Source organism: Mycteria americana, chromosome 4 (genome assembly GCF_035582795.1).
Source record: "Mycteria americana isolate JAX WOST 10 ecotype Jacksonville Zoo and Gardens chromosome 4, USCA_MyAme_1.0, whole genome shotgun sequence".
NCBI classification, from domain to species: domain Eukaryota; kingdom Metazoa; phylum Chordata; class Aves; order Ciconiiformes; family Ciconiidae; genus Mycteria; species Mycteria americana.
In genome coordinates this window covers 30373741-30390856 of record NC_134368.1, presented here as the reverse complement: position 1 = coordinate 30390856, position 17116 = coordinate 30373741, and positions in this window count along the sequence as shown.

The following is a 17116-nucleotide window of genomic DNA, read 5'->3' as shown; positions in this document are numbered from 1 at the left end:
GGCCCTCTGTGTGTGACAGGCACGTGAACTGTTCCCTGAGTATCACTTGAGCCTTTTATATTGTATAAATATATTCATATAAAAAGTGACATGAAATTGCCTTCTACGACAAGGCTCTTACACCTTTAGTTTTAAGGAATTAGTGGGGCTTGGGGGTTTGTGTCACCAAACTTCATCTGGCATCGTGGGGATGCTCTGCCCGCCCTTTCCCCATGCCAGTGCCCTTAGTGCCATCCGTTCACAATTTTTTTCCTCTCCTCAAGCTCCATCTACTCTACAGCTTCATTTTGGAGCCTGCATTTGCTGGGGAGAGGAAGAACACCAGCAAGCGGGCTGGGGGAGGACTGGAGTCTGCAGGGAATGACACTGCAGATGAGCAGCATTTACTAGGCTCAGGGAGGGAAGAAGGGAAACGAGACAGGGACGCTCAGACCTGTGGGATGTGCTGAGAAGGTGCGAAACCTGGGGGCAGTCAATGCCACACGACTGTGTTTGGGTTGCGTTAAGTACGGTGCGTGGACTGCTGGGGTGTTGAGGCTACCAGACATGACTCCATGGCATTCTTATGTACGGGGACAAGGATGGGGTCACTTCCTTGCCTTATGCAATACTCTCCCCTTACACGTTCAAAGATTACACTACCTCTTTATATACAGCATTGTTTGAGAGTTTATGCTGGGGTGGTTACCCACTGTTACTGTTAGATCCTTGCCAGAATCCAGGCCTTTGGTCTGTAAATACAATTTATGTCATTGTTTCCTCCAAACCAATATCACCTTAAGTATTTAACTGTATTAAAACACTTCTGGGCTGGTATCTTTTAATAAAGCAATTTAAATTACTCCTATGGTAATCTGTCTTCATTATCTGCTAGCAAAACAAACTTTTTATCAGCAGCAAACTTTACCACAGATTCTGTATAATTGTCACAACTATAAAACTATTAAACAGTTTTGGCCTATGAGCTGAGACCTTTGGGCTCTGCTCGTTGATACCATGTTAATAACCATCGATGGCAACCCTTGGAGACTGGTCTGTAAAGCAGTTTGTAAATCCAGCTCATTCTCTCTTAAGTCTGTATCATTTGGTGTATCAATGCAGATATATTCTGTGAGCACAGTTACTTTATTAACAGAACTTACAGTCCTCCACAAGGCAAGCAAAACAATAAAAAGGTTTTTGACAATAAGGATCTTCTGTGACACTGACACTTTCAGTGACACTGCTAACAATTCAGTGGTTGGTGGGTGTAATAGTGGTCTTAACCCATGCAGGGAAGTTTATTCCAACTTAGAATATTTACAGCAGGACAACGCAATATAGCTTCCTTATTCTTTAACTATCCTCAGTCCAAATGTCAGTGGCACGATAAACCTTCAGTCACTTGCATTAATCATGCTTTTATAATAGCAATAGAAGGAGTGTGGACCCTTCTATCCTGCAGCTACGGGGATCAGGATGGGGCTGGTGGCGGGGACTGGGAGGGGGACAGAGTGTGAAGTGGGGCTGTGATGAAGGGCTCTGCCAGGGGACGTAGGCAGACAGCGTGGAGAAGGATCAGGACCAGAAAGAGCCTCAGGCTCCTGGGAGCTGCTGAGTCAAACTGCAGCTGTTCATGGTGATTATGTCATGTTGAGGGGCCTCCTCTGTGATGTGCTGGGGCAGCTCTGAGAGCCCTGAGTGGTCTGTGTGCTGCCTGCACCCTGCCTCTCCTCTTCTCTCCTTCCTCTTCCTCGTCTTCCTCTCCCCCCAGCCCTTTTTATGGGCTGTCTGTCTCCCAGATTCCCTACCCCAACTTTCTGTCCCCTGCTGACACCATTACTTTGCTGCCAGCAGCTCTAGCAATTATTTCTCCCTACAAGATACACTTCCGGGGGGGGGGGGGGGGGGGCAGGGGGGGAGTGAGAAAAACGTTTGAGAACTGCTGAATCATCTGCTATTTTTACAAAGAGTAACAGCAATTGAGATGAACAAAGGGAGTCACTGGTTAATAGTCACCGTAGTCTGTGCTTGAATAGCGAGGACCATGATCCTGCTTTCTCATTCACTCTTGTGCTGCGAATGCCCTTCTCATGTTTCGGGAACTGAGGAGCAGCAAGGCTTGGACCAGAAGCCTCCCATTAAATATCAGGTCAATAATGGGCTTCCATGAGTTCTCGGTCATCAGATTCCAAGCTTGCACTGGCCAGATGTGAGAGACCACACCCGAGCAGAGGTCCCTGGGTGATTATACACAAATAGCATTAATTGATAGTAATGCCACAAAAATGAAACCTTTCCACTGTGTCACAAGAGCAAGAGAAATTCCTCTGCATGTGAAATTAGACCTGTTGCAGAATTTTTCTGAGCAGCTGCAGTTTGCGCCCATGCTGTCTTTTCCACACACATGGAGAGGGAAGGGAAAAGCAGCATTTCCACACCAGTATTTTCCAGATCTCAGTACCCGCATGGGTGCTTCTCTCCTCTGACTTGGGGCAGGTTCTTAACTCACATGGCGGGAGGAAATGAGGAGCACTCCCTCCAAAGGAAAAGAAGCCTGAGCAAGGCTCCCATATCACTCAAATAATTCAGTTCACATCCCTCTGACAAGTGGTTCCTGAGAAAAAGGCCACCAGGAGCCTTGTTTTGATGGCATTTGAGCTCTCTAGCATGGACAACCTTGTGGGTAGTTTCTCATGGCTGTAATTCGCTGCACTATTGTTTTTACATGTGGTGAAACTGTTAGCATCTGACTGTGAAACCTTGATTTCAGTTGTCACCTGGGAGAACAAAAGGTCCCTCAGGGGGAAGAATACATGAAGATGGGCAGATGCATGGTGGGAAGTTAACATTTGTAGCAAATATTTAACTTCACGCCTGGAAAACTAGACTGGTTTTTAAGCAGCTTTGTTTAGTCTCCTGCAGAAGGTTGTTGCCTGCCAGACTTCTCAAAGGAGGTGTTCAGCAGGCCCACACATGTTCATGTTAGGCAGTGTTTATCTAAACCTTTGACAAAATAGAAAGTATCATTTGTCATTACAATGTATAGTATGTGCAAACATTGCATACACAGTGGAATACGTAAGCACCTTTCATAATATGTCCCTCTGAGAATTAATTTCAGAACTCTTCAGCTAGTTCTACTGAAAGAACCAACATTGTAACTTCGATTATTTATAAAAGATATCTTTGAGTATATCTGGCTTCATCAGTGGTGAGACAACACATTTAGCCCTTTAGATTAGACTTAGGTTATTTGGAAACTCAAAAATACAGTCAATGTCTCTGCACGCATCTTCAGTAACTGTCCTCTAGAAACTGTGGACAGCAGTGAGCTTTGTAAAGGCATCTGTGCGTAAATACACTTAAAAGCCTTTATAAATAATTTTAAAAAGGTATTTACTGCTAACACTATCATGGATGAGGGAGAGACCCACATTGAGTACAATGGTCTTCTTACCAAGTTACAAGCCTGCCTGAAGGGCAGGCAAGATTCCAGCTAAGTTCTGCCATTGAAAATACATCTATCTTTGGTATTGTCAAGTATAAAATGTAGCTCTTTGGCATGAATTTATATGCCTCTTCTTTTTCTGCACAGAAAAAAAGATGTTAACATTTTGACCACAACCATCTTCTTTAAACATGTGTTTTATGCTCCAAAGCTGGAGCAAGAACAATTCTAGGATACTGCACAAACAGATTCCTAATGGGGCTGGTATTCATGCATACCATGTGGCTAGAAAATGTATGAACAAGTATGTACTTCAATCTTTATAATTTGTATAATTAATTTACTGATGACTCTTTTCAAAGATTATCATCACAATTGAGCATTGTAATAAATCTTTCATATCACAGAATCACAGAATGGCCGAGGTTGGAAGGGACCTCTGGAGGTCATCTGGTCCAACCCCTCTGCTCAAGCAGGGCCACCCAGAGCCAGTTGCCCAGGACTGTCTCCAGAGGGCTTTTGAATATCTCCAAGGATGGAGATTCCACCACCTTTCTGGGTAACCTGTGCCAGTGCACGGTCACCCTCATAGTAAAAAAAATTGCTTCCTGATGTTCAGACAGAGCCTCCTGTGTTTCAGTTTGTGCCCACTGCCTCTGGTCCTGTCACTGGGCACCACTGAAAACAGCCTGGCTTTGTCCTCTTTGTACTCTCCCTTCAGCCTTTTATATACATTAATAAGACCCTCCTGAGCCTTCTTTCCTCTAGGCTGAATAGTCCCAGCTCTCTGAGCCTCTCCTCATAGGAGAGATTCTCCAGTCCCTTTATCACCTTTGTGGCCCTTTGCTGGACTCTCTCCAGTAGCTCCATGTATGTCTTGTTCTGAGGGGCCCAAACCTGGACACAGTACTCCAGGTGTGACCATACCAGTGCTGAGTAGATGGGAAGGATCACCTCCCTTGACCTGCTGGCAATACTTTGTCTAATGCAGACCAGGATACCATTAGCCTTCTTTGTGGCAAGGACACATTGCTGGCTCACGTTCAACTTGGTGTCCACCAGGACCCCAGCTCCTTTTCTGCCAAGCTGCTTTCCAGCTGGGCAGCTCCTAGCATATACTAGTGCATGGGGTTGTTCCTCCCCAGGTGCAGGACTTAGCACTTCTCCTTGTTGAAGTTCATGAGGTTCCTGTCAGCCCATTTCTCCAGCCTGTGGAGGTCCCTCTGGACGGCAGCATGACGCTCTGGTGTATCAGCCACTCCTCCCAGTTTGGTGTCATCAGGCAACTTGCTGAGGGTACACTCTGCCCCATCATCCATGTCATTACTGAAGATGTTGAACAGGACTGGACCCAGTATTGACCCTTGGGGTACACTGCTAGGCACTGGCCTCCAACTAGACTTTGTGCTACTAACCACCACCTTCTGGGCCCGGATCACTGCAGACACCCCCCGTAATATTTGAATATTCACATTAGGTTCATCATCATGGTATCTCAGTACCTTCCACAGGTTTAAGATCTTTTGCTCCTTGCATTTTTTGCATATCTGCATGTACAGTTCATTAACAAATGTGAATTCAGTTTTGTCATGGAGTTAGCTACCAGTATTTCATGTTTATCATTCAATTGGAAATAACTTAATTGCTCTTCAGAAAACTGCTGAGCTCAACATACTTAAAATGCTGTGGTGAGACCGAAGTGACTCAGAACACTGGGAAAGGATTTTCTGTTGTCAAGAAGATTCATGATTTATGTTCATTTGCAGACTGCAGTGATTTCATTCACTTGGGTAACATTGAGTGAAACCTTATATGTCTCCACCCGTATGAAGCAATCTTCTGTTCTAACACTCAAAAAAAGTTTCTGAATTTACTGAGAACTCTCCTGACACGCCTTTATTAACAAGCCAACGCTGGAAGGAAAAGATTTCATTGCGCTCAAGAATTTCTTGAAACAGTTTTCCCTATGCACTTTTTTAACAGGAAAAAGCACCAAATCTTCTTCAGAATGCAAAATAATTGAAAAGTGAGCAACTTTCAGACATGTTGGAAGTTTGAAATGCTGTATTTACAAGCATACTGGAAAAGCTAGTATGTTTTAAATATCTTCTTGGTTAGATTTTCATGAAAATTTGTAAGTGAAAGGGGGAGAGAGGGAATACAGGTAGCATAGACCAAACTTTGCAATTAAATTAGGTTTATGCTCAACTGATTCATTAATGACTTGTATTTAACAAGGCTGTGCTTCTGTCTGAAGACAATAAGCTAATACTGACAAAAATAATTAAGATTTACAAACAGGAAAGGAAGATGTGTGACCAGTTTTAAAGGTGGTTGTAGTAACAGGAATACTGTACGCAGACAAAAGAATTACCGAAGAAGCCTGAGGTACTACCTCCGTACTTGAGCCTGGAGAGCAAACGAGAATATGTTATTTGAGAAGTGGCGTATGGCTGTATTATTAAAAACTACAGCGTAATGCAACTTCAACTTTTGCTCTTTTTTTTTTTTTTTCCCTTTTCTTTCCTTTTCTGTTGTGAGAAAGCGTTTGGCTATTGTGCACAGTAGAGAAGGTATCCGTCGCCATCTAGTGACACCACGTCGTGCCTGAGTCGGAATCGGGCATTTAAGCTGAGCCTTCCCGGGGAGAAGGTTGTGCACCAGGGCTCATGCCAGCCTCTTCCAGAGGACTTGAGCTCAACAGACCTCGGTCACCGCTCTGGTGGCTCAGGGCTCACTCCTGAGGAGGTGTCCCAGAGGTGGTACAAATGTGTGCGGAGAGGTTCTGGTGGCACAGCTCTTGCCGTACCTGTGCTCTGGGGAGGTAGCACAGGTATGTGCGTGCTCTGGCCTCTGTGCTGACAATTCCCTGCCCAGATTTTGGGAGCGCTTTGCGAGGAACCCCTGCTCATTCCACGATGGAAGAAATTCCTTGTATTTGGAGGATGTCACAAAGTAAATCTTACAGTGTAGCCAGTCCCAAAACTTACTGATCTTCTTCTCTTCAACATCAGTATTATTATTTATCACAGTGTCATGATTTTTTTTCTTCTGGATTCTTGTATGGTATTTTTTTTTTAATATATCAAATGAGGGCTGATTTTACCCAACAGTGGTAAACCAGCAAATAATGCAGAGGATCGAGCAAAACATTCCTGCTTACATTGCTGCTTTTTCTCGTGGCATTCACTCTGTGGTCTCCTGCTGCTCAACTAAACTAGCTAGCTCCAGGGAGAAGCTGAGTTAGCCACTGCGGCTGCCTGTCAGCAAGGACGAGCAAAAGCAAAGGCCCTGCAGGGAAATCAAAAGAAAATTCAAATTTATTTGTTTCCCAGAGCACGTTTCTCAGTGCCTAATTAAGTGCATACCTTCTTGCTGAAGTCCACAAGAAGAACTATCATTAGATTTCCCACTGCAAGAATATTACAGGCTTTGTGAATGAGAGGCAAATTGGGAAAATATTGTTTAGAAACCACAAGGGATTACGAGAGCAGGCTGTGCAGTGAGGGTGAGCAGGAGATCCCCTGGGAGGGGTTGCAGGGTTGCAGGCAAATGGCCCTCTCGTGGTGGCTCTCAGCGAAGTCACAGGAAAACACTCTGATCTTGAAATAGCAGGTCACTCACTGTAAGTCAGTAGGCTTGATATACGGATTCGCCCCCCCCCCGTAGGTGGATCTTGATGAACAATTTGGTGTAAAAAAATTCAGGACGAATTTATTCTATTATTTTCCTATGGAATTATTTGTTTCCTTCCCAATATTATCACAACATTCACAAAGCAGACTGAATAACTGGGATTTTTTTCTCTTCAGTAATGACTTATTGACTGCAACGGCAAGATCATCCTCCAAACTATACAGTACAAATAATCTAATTTATTTTCCTGTGTTTCTACTTTAGTTTACAGACATTTTATGGACTATTAAACATAAAAAAAAAAAAAGATAAAATGGTCTGTTTCATTATCCATTCTCCTGCTTTGTGTTTCGTCTGTTTCTTTAATTATCCCCTTTAGATTTTAAGATCTTTGGTTGGAGCAATCATTGGACTTTTGTTTACTAAGCGCTTCGTTTGTTACTAGTACACCTAATAGTACTACACAATGAGAAGCCAAGCTCTGCTGAATGTAAGTAGCTGAAATATTAATTTAAAAATATTGGTGCTACTCAGCTGATTTGAAGTATGAGCACATATTGAGCCAGCATAGTTCAGTCAGATAACTGTGGAAGGCAACTGGAGTTCCTTTAACTCCAGTTAAATTATGTTAAGTATGTATCCCAAAGGGAAAAATTATAGGAAATAACTTCATTCACAATTAACTGAGAAACCCTTAATATTATGTGTAAAGAGAGAGCCTACAAGGAACAGAAAAAGAAGAAATGTCTTGCCAGACAGAGGGCATATAGAAAGGTGAAAATGTCAAAAGTCAAGCCTAGGTAGAGGCTGGAAAAGAAATTCAAGCAAATAGTAAAGGGTACCTTGTCCATATAAACAATAAAAAAGAAGTGGATACCTTATAAAACATAGATGTGGTTGCAATTAAAGATAACCTAGGTCCCACCCCAAACTACCTGAGTATTTGGCTCAGCCTCAGTAATGATAATGCTGCAGTACACAGAGGCAAAACCAAGGATGTTCATGAGAATGGGTGTGGAAAGAGAAATTGTCATGTGCAAGGTGAAACCAAAGGGCAAAGAGCTCAGCCTCTCAAGGAGGCCCAGTAACTGAGTTAATAAAGCCAATGGCAAGAGTTTTAATGCATTTACTGAAACAGATGGCAATACCATATGATTAAACAAATACAAAATGAAGCAGTGATCTTTAAGGAGAAAAGCGATCCACAAAAGTGTATTAGGATGATCTCAATTGCCTACAAGGACTCAACATTTTGTGAAAGAAATAGAGGTATAAAAGTGCATAAAAATAGGAGAAATAGTTACCAAAGATAGATTGTGCCAAATTAACTTGGTATTTTTCTTTGCTAAAATACACGATGTTTTTAGAGAAAGGGATTGCAATAAAGCAAATCCATGTAGATTTCAGTAAAGTGACTGACATGGTGTTATGTGGAAGTCAGTGTGATGATGCAGGAAAATCAGAGGGAAGAAACCAGCTGAAGAGCAACAGCAATGGCTGTACTTACAGGACACTGCTCAGGCTATAGGGAGATGATTTGTGTAACTGTGGATTAGGCATTGACTGCATTTGTCATTTCTGTTAATGATCATGTCCAAAGAATAGAAACGATAAATGAAATACACTGGTGACAGAAAGAAGACCTCTGGCACACACAGTAGGACTGAACTGCCATAAAGCAAAGGCTCAATTAACAGAAGTCTAACACAACAAAAGCAAGGGATTTAGAGACTGGGAAGAATTTCTTCAGTAAGTACAGGTCCATCAGCTGCTGACAAAAGATGAAGAGAAAGGGCTGGCTGGTTTAGTCAGTTGTCCATCACAGGTTGTCTAAAGACCACTACTGCGACATCATCATGAAATCTAAAGATCTATATGTGCTGTAATTCAAGTAGGTTAAAGGGAAATATTTATGCAACCTTGTAAGCTGAGACCTTATGCAGAGTACTCAGAACAACTCTGTCACAGTGAAGAAAGATTAATACACACTGGGAGAAGTTCAGGAAAGAGGACCTTAAAATGGCCAAGGAAATACTGATACCTTCAGGATACGCTAGAAAGTGTCTGTGGTTTCAGAGGGTAACAAGAGTAAACAGGGGAGGAAGAACTACGCAAGTCAAAAGAGAACCCCGAGAACAAATGAGTATGAACTAGCTACCACTGAATCTAAGCTGATAATAGACTCATCACCACCAGATAATCTAGAATTGTTCATTATTGAGGGGAGTGGAGGCAAACAGCTGTCTTCCATCAAGAGTTTGCTACCCTTGTTCGTGTCCCGTGCTTGTGGGGTTGCTGTGATAACAGAGGTGGGAAGGATTTGAGTTCCGAGTCCCATGTTTTCCAGCTTCCTCCACATCCAAGTTGCAGTTCTACACATTCTGAACATTCCCAATACAAGCAATACATTAACAAGCAATACATTGGTGCACAGGTTTAACTTTAAACACAAGATTGGTCCCATCAGGTCTTCAGGGGAAAACCTGAACCATGGGAAAAGAGGGATGTATAATGGAACCTCTCATTTAAATTCAAGCAAGGCAACCCATACAAGCTTAACAGAAGGAAAGATTTTGCTGCATTTTATAAACCAAATATTTAACTCACTATAGTGTAAATACATCAGTGCATAAAGATGAAAAATATATATACTATAACCAAAAAACTGACCTCAATTTACTCCCTATTAAATCAGTGGGAATTAAAAGCTTGCAGCATCAGAGCCCCTCAGGTCCTTTTGTAATTCAGGTAAGTTGCAAACTTACAGATTCGGTGTTGGTTTGTGTTAATGCATGTAATCATTATGAATGTGCTAGTACATATAACATGTTGCAAATGTCCACTGACATACATATTTTAATATATATTTTAATATACATATTTTTATATGTATGTATTTGACTTCAGTCAAAATGCTAAACTGAGGTATTATAACATGGTATGTAACATAGCAATACAACTATTCTACCTTGTTGCCAGGTAGAATATAAAAATTTATAATCCTTTTAAACAATGATGTTTCTCTACCAAAACTAAAATAAAGAAATAATATCTGAACATGTAGTTACCATCATGGAAAATCCCTTTATTGCAGGCTTGACAATAACAAGCTCAACACACGTACATTTTATTAGAAGTTACCTTCTGTATGATTCCTTCTCTGTGAATATCCCTGGCCCCTTGCGGTATGGTACTTCGTACACACGCAGTTTAACTGATTTTATCATTTGCAGCTTGAAACAATCTTTGGAGTGTGCCAGTGAGCTGTGACCTTCTAAATGCCTTTGTTGCTTGCGGGAAAGGCTGAGTCACTCATTGTGAGGGATTTGTGGAGGATGCAAAATCAAAAGAATAGATGGGGCAGATTCAGCCCAGGTGTGGCTGCGGTCAGTGGTGCTCTAGAGCTAAATGTGAACTAAGATTAGGCTTCCTCCAGGAGAACGAAGCTTCCTTGGGCTGAGGCACCTGCGGTAGCACTGTCTTGCCCCCATCACAACCAAGCCCCCACGTTATGGCATGGTAGGATGCTGGTGTCTGGTGCAATAAGACACATTTTGCACTTCCTTTATTAACAGGTCTGAGCCTGTTCCAGTGCTGCACAATTCTTTAAGTACAGAAAGCCCTACATAAAAGCTAAGCTATATTCAGACCTCAAAAGATGTGCCAAAATGACAAAAGTCAACCCTTGGTGGAAAGTTCAGAGTAGAGAGCAAATTCAAAGGCCTCTTATTTTTAACCAAGAATGTAGCAGTTTGTCTCGATTTCCCAGCTCAAACAATGTGGCAGGCTGGCAAGAGTGAGATATTTTCTATGGGCTCAGTTCCTACTATTGTTTACAAGCCAAATGTGAGGCTAGATAGTAATGGGTCAGCCCACTCGTAGTCATGGCACAGGCATCTCTTACTAGTGACATGCCTGTGTATTAGAACAAAGAAACACGTGAAGGCAAGGGACTTAGAGTCTTCTTCCTTTCTCATAAGCATTTTGGCAAGAAAATTTTGAGAAAAACATTAGGGTTTCTCCAGAGAATTTTATTACTATTTTTAAAAAATGCTTTAAGTGCTCGTCACAATTGATTTTTCCTAAGAGTTAAGCGTCTAAGCAGCGATAGCTAAATGGTTCTCTGAAAATACTAGATTTATAACAGAATCCAGTGAAGCATAGGGGGGTATTATTTGGCAAGAGTAGGATTATTTTCTGTTGTTCATATTGTCATATTTCTGCAGTTCAAAGTGACGAACCAAATTGCATTGTTTTAACTTGTCTTTCAAGAGGTGTGTAACAAATTGTGTGTGTGTGCGTGCACGCATGTGTGTATCTCTGTGTCTATACATGCACATACTTGCACACGTACATCTATTAAGCACCATATTTGCAGACCATGTTGGATCTGAAAAACTGTTAGAAAGTTGGACTTCAAACAGAACAAGATCAGGCTTAGTCTTGAATTAAAGAAGGTTTCCTGCAAGAAAGCAGGAATGAAGCACGAAGTGGAGATGCCCTCTTTATGTCACTTGAGGATCCCAAACTGCCCCTATACCTCAATTTTAACAGCTTTTAGGAACAATGAAGACATAGAATTGTTTTCAGCAAGACCATAGCTGTGGACATGACACTGCAAAGGATACAACATTCCTCCCCACTCATCTTTGTTCACAGCAATGGAATTCATGGGGGTTGAATTAGACAAAAAAAAAAGTTATATTTTCTGTCCCTACTTTATTTAACTGGTAAATATTACTTGAAAAGTGAACATCCCTTAAATAAAACCTTTTAACATGGTTACTAATTCTTTAATAACAAACCAAATGCTATTTGCTGCGACTCTTTTGAAAATATGTAACATTAATGGTTATCAATGAAGACTGGAAAAATGGTTTTTAGGGCGAGTGCAGGATGTCAAGTTCACTGTAGAATAAATTCAGGTAGGTAATTATCACAGTGGATTTACTCTGAATTGGCATTACTGGGGTGCCAGCCTGATAAGGGCATAAATTAAGGTCATGTGGCAAAATGCTTGAACTGAAGACTTCTGTCATATTACTGATTGCATTTGTTGAAGTGGGCTTACAAAGTCAACCAGGTGCATGATATATTTTATTCTCCAGTTTGCAATTGTGTTAGGGAATCCCAAATACACTAAAGCTCCATAAGCAAAGCCATAGTCTGACCTATGTGTAAATTCAGAACAATTTAACTAAGAATGTATCTACAATAATGTCACCACAATCAGAATCTGAACTTCTCTTGCGGATTAGGGTTTTGGCATGATAGCCTTCTAATCAAAGTGGTTCAGCTACTTCTCCCGATGAAATCAGTGTAACATGGTTATGTAAAACAATGATACAAAAATCTCCTAAACAGAGAAATATTCTTGTCTCCCGAGGGAGAAAAGTTATGTTTACATTTTTGCTTTGTGTTCTAAGCCTATGCAGAGTCTCACATGATACTTTATGCACAAGCTAAAATTACACATTTACCACCTACCTTTCAATAGTATATTCTAGCTAAACAGACCACATCCTGACACAAAATCTCCTTCCAGCATTTTTGCTATAAATTTGGTGTAACTCCACTAAAGTCAGCCGTGAAATTCCATTTCTGCTGACATCAGAATCCGTTCACTGTAGCACCCATACCCATTGATTAACTTTTGCCCTGCCATCTGTGAAGGCTAAACTTGCTTTTGGATCCTAAGAGTTGCCTCTTCAAGCAGGCTTACTCTGTTTCTTTAGCAGCCGCACATGCGGCTTCTAAACCACACGCGGTGCTATCGCAGTGTCTGAGGCTGCCCTGCAGCATCACCTCGCCACAATTTTTGCTTGGGGTTCCTGGTAGCTGCAGGGGCTCCTGGTAGCTGCGTGCTACAGATAGTCCACACTGCCTCCACGCCACTCTTAAGCTGGCAGGGCCGTGATTTTCAGATCGAAGGATCCTTAGAGAGAGGATCCTACTGAATGAAGTGTGGTCCTTCTTGGTTACCTCCTGTGGGTCCCCTGAGAAGTATCTAGAGGCCCAGGGATCACAAGCCGAAAACCACCAGAGCTGAGCAACCCAACACCCTAGTCCACATCCTTGCCTTTTTAGGTAGCTCTTCTTTGTATCGCTACTAGCAAGGAACTTCAATGTGCTCCCCAACGCTACTGTGCCGACCCTGTATGTGAGGTAAAATGCGCAAATAAATGAAGACCCTTTATGCTCTCTTCCATTTATATACACACACGTTAATTCCTGTCATTTTATTACATTAGCACATCAAGCCACCACTCAAATCAGGCTGCACTGTACTGAAGACAGGGACCTGTTTTTAATAATTAACTCCCTGGGTGATGGCAACTTGCACTGCAGCATTATGCAGTAGCAGAGAGAAAGGGGAACAATTTGGTAAATGTGTGTGGTTATATGATTATACCAATCGTTGTGGTCAAGCAGGTCCACCACTTCTTTAATAAGTTTAGCAAAGCCTTTTTCAAATATATGGATCCAGTAGCTTGAGAGAGGTGTATGCATGTGTTTTTGAAGGATAATTCAGCCTGATATACATCTTTTACCTTTTGAACCTTAAATCAATAACTGTATTAATGTTCCTTGCAGAGTCTTGTGAATTTTACTCCTAATATATGAATCACCTGAATGTTTGATAATGTATCTCCCCAGTTTCTTTTTCCTACATGGAGGTAGCATTCATTGCTTTATCACTCCTGCCTAGACTGTGGATATGAAAATCCCAAAATCTCAGGTGGCATAACTCTGCATGCCAAAGGAAATCCTGGCATCAACTGACAACAGTTAACACTGAAAGGATAAAAAGTCATCATGGTGGAAATCATCCGGAATCCGCAGGAAGGTTAATCCCTGCTGGATCAGTGAGGGCTATCGTCGTGGTAGGTCACGGCCAGTGCCATGATCCTGCCCTTCCATCCCAGGAGAGGCAGCCAGGACCTCCCACTTGGAGAAGCTGGCTGCCTGGTCCAGAAAGAAAAGTTTTTAAAGGGGACTCCTCAGAGGAGACAGCAATCAAAGAAAGGACAAGTGATGCCTATGGATAATTGCTGCTCCAGAAGTCTAGATTATAACCACAGCTCATGCACAGATGTCCCATGTTATGCTGGGCAATTTTTATAACCAAAAATGCTCCAATATCCTAAGCACTGCCTAAAAACCCAGACTCCCTGTATTCCAGTGTGCTTTCAAAACTCCTTGGTATTTTGACCATACTCTCCTGTTGTGACTACAGTATCCTGTAAAGTCTATGGGTTCAGGTCCTTGCCCTCCAGAATAACCTAAGAGAGATCCTCCCGGCATGTTTGCAGTCAATACCTTATTAGCATCCTTTCAAGCAGGCTGGATGACCTGTATGTAGGAGTATCTTTCCTTGGGGTGGCATTTGTCTGTAAAAGCAGACCCATTTTACCAGACATAACACACTGTTTATAGCACCATGCACCAATGTCCCAGCCCGTTGCTATGATGCTTTTGCTTCTTCACACAGTGCATGTGTCTTGAAAACTGGGGTACAGCCAGGATACATCCTCGCATTTACCGCAGTGAAACACAACCCAGTGGCTGGCAGTGAGCTGGCAACAGTGGGCTGGAAAGTAGGAAGGAGGTAAAAGCTGCTAAGAATGAGGCCATCAGAGGCTCTCTAAGGATGGCTGAAGGAGACAGGATTTCTTCTTTTTCTGTTTGTAACTTTTGCTATTCTATTTGGCTATCCTGTTTAGGTTTGGCTATAGACTGTGAAAATGGACAATATTTAACTAGCAAATGGGTAAGTATCCCTTGAACTGGGCTAATAGCCCACATTTTTATTTACTATTCTCCTACGGATGCATGTTAGTGCTACAGGAATGCTCTTTGCTTCTCAGATCCCTTAAAATTTGTCTCAGAACATGGCCAATGTTTACATTGTCTTTTTCTCTGATTTATCTGTCATACGCCATGAAACAGAGAGACCCTAATCTGCAAGAACTCAGAAGGACTCCAGCAGAAAGAAGCAATAGTGACAGGGGAGCCTGTCCTTCCATGGCTTGGGAGAGACCTATGTTTAACCTGATCTGGCCATAGCAAAGAAAGGATGCGTGTCTGATGATATCCCAGTTATCATGTTCTTACCCCAGTAATAAGGGTGGTCAGACTTGTTAGTGTTTTCTGTTCTTCAGTGTCTCTTTTTTTGGTCTTCTAGTGGGGTATGCTGTCCCCAGAGGGCAGCTAAGTGAGGCCTGTCTTTTAGGGCTTCTGCCAGCCAACAATATTTCTATGAATTTGCTTGCTTGCATTTCACAGTGTAGAAAAACTCTGAGGATGATAGGTACTTCTGTATTTTAAAAGTCAAATCCAGTGTGTAGCCCACCATCACTGCTGTGCACCCCACGATGTGCTAGAGAACCTGTTTTTTGAGTCAGCAGAAGAAGGATAGCCAGACCTGAAGTTGAAGGTAACTTTTCTCCTTACTATAACCTGTTGATAATGAATTCAGAAGAGAAGGGGTTTGTTTTCCTCCAGATAAGGATGTCTCTTTTTTTAATAAAAGAGGGCAGGGAATGTCTTCGTGGTCTAACCACTGTGGCCAGAAAGCTGCCTGTTATTATGGTGGTAGAAGAAATAAACTGTCTGCAAAGAGGAACCAGATGGATAGGTATTGTTCAATTGTTTGAATTGCTTAAGGAGTAAAGTAGGTGACAGCAGGTAAAAGTAACATTCAGCAGCAGAAAGCAGTTGCTTGTCCTCAAAGGTAGGCAGGAGATTTCCTAAACACATAGCCGTTGTGCAGATACCTGGCATGTTTGGTGCTGGTGTGCCCAGGTCACTTCATGACCACTGCGTCCTCAGAGCCCGATGGGATTAAACAACTGTAGTTATAACCTAGCCCTGTATTGGAATAATCTGTCCCCTCAAAGAGTAGGCCAGATGACATATGTCCTTGCAGATCTTTTTGATGATTATGAAGATGGAACTTGCCAATAAAAAATTACAGTGCCTCTTGCGTTTTTGGTTTTCACTTCTGGACCAGGCTGGGAATCATATATCCCGAAGCACAGCTATATTGGAGGTGTATGCATGGACTCATTGAAACATAGCAGGCATGAGTTTTGTAGCTGGCACTGGCAAATACATCCCTCTCTGTATAGGAAAAATCTATTCCCTCAAAGACATGCAGTACCTCTTAAATATCACAGCTGAGTAGAGACCTCAGTGGAAGATCCAGCTGCTTCTATCTCACTCCTTACTTTTCATGAATTCCAACCTATTGCAGCAGTAAAGGCTTTGGAGGAGCAAAGAAGGTTGATTGCCATTTATGGAAGACTGAGAAATAGTTTATGGGCTGTGCAAGGTGCAGATTAGTTGATGGTGGGGAAAGTGCTAGGATGACCTTGTTGAGTTCCTGTGATGGCTTGTGGACAGGCAACAAACGTTGCTGCAACTACTCACAGGTCTGTTGTAAAAATACGTTTATTTGTATCTGTGAAAGGTAGGCTCCATCCACCCTGGCATCCTGCATTCTATGGTGACCACAGTTGGATGACCAGGGAAAAGCAAGAACAGGGCAAGTCTTTATGACAGCTTCATACAAGTATTCCTCAACGCTCAGTTTCAGAAGGCTTCCTGGATCTGTCATGTTGAGTCTGTGTAGTGATTCTCAATAGATTCCTCTTCCAAGTGTCTCTCTTGAAACCCATCTGGTCTGCTTCATCTATAATATAATTTGAAAAGCAAAAAGTTCCACACATGTTCTGGCTGCTGCATGGTGAACCATCTCCTTTTGTTTGATTTCAGTCTAGCTCTTGCTGGCTTCACTGGAGAACGTCTAGCTCTTGAATCAGAAGAGACAGTGAACAGCAAATTCCTCTTCACCCTTTTCATCCCATTCAAGATTTCACAGACCTTTATCGTACCCCCTTTACACCATCTGTCTTAAAGGCTGGAGATGATCCATTCCATTCATTTGTAGTGATAGATGCCACAGAAAATCCCATGAATATGTCAAATGTCTCCTCATAGTAAGCTTCAAAAAATGCACAGAAAAGAAGAGCATAGGGGTGCCTGTGA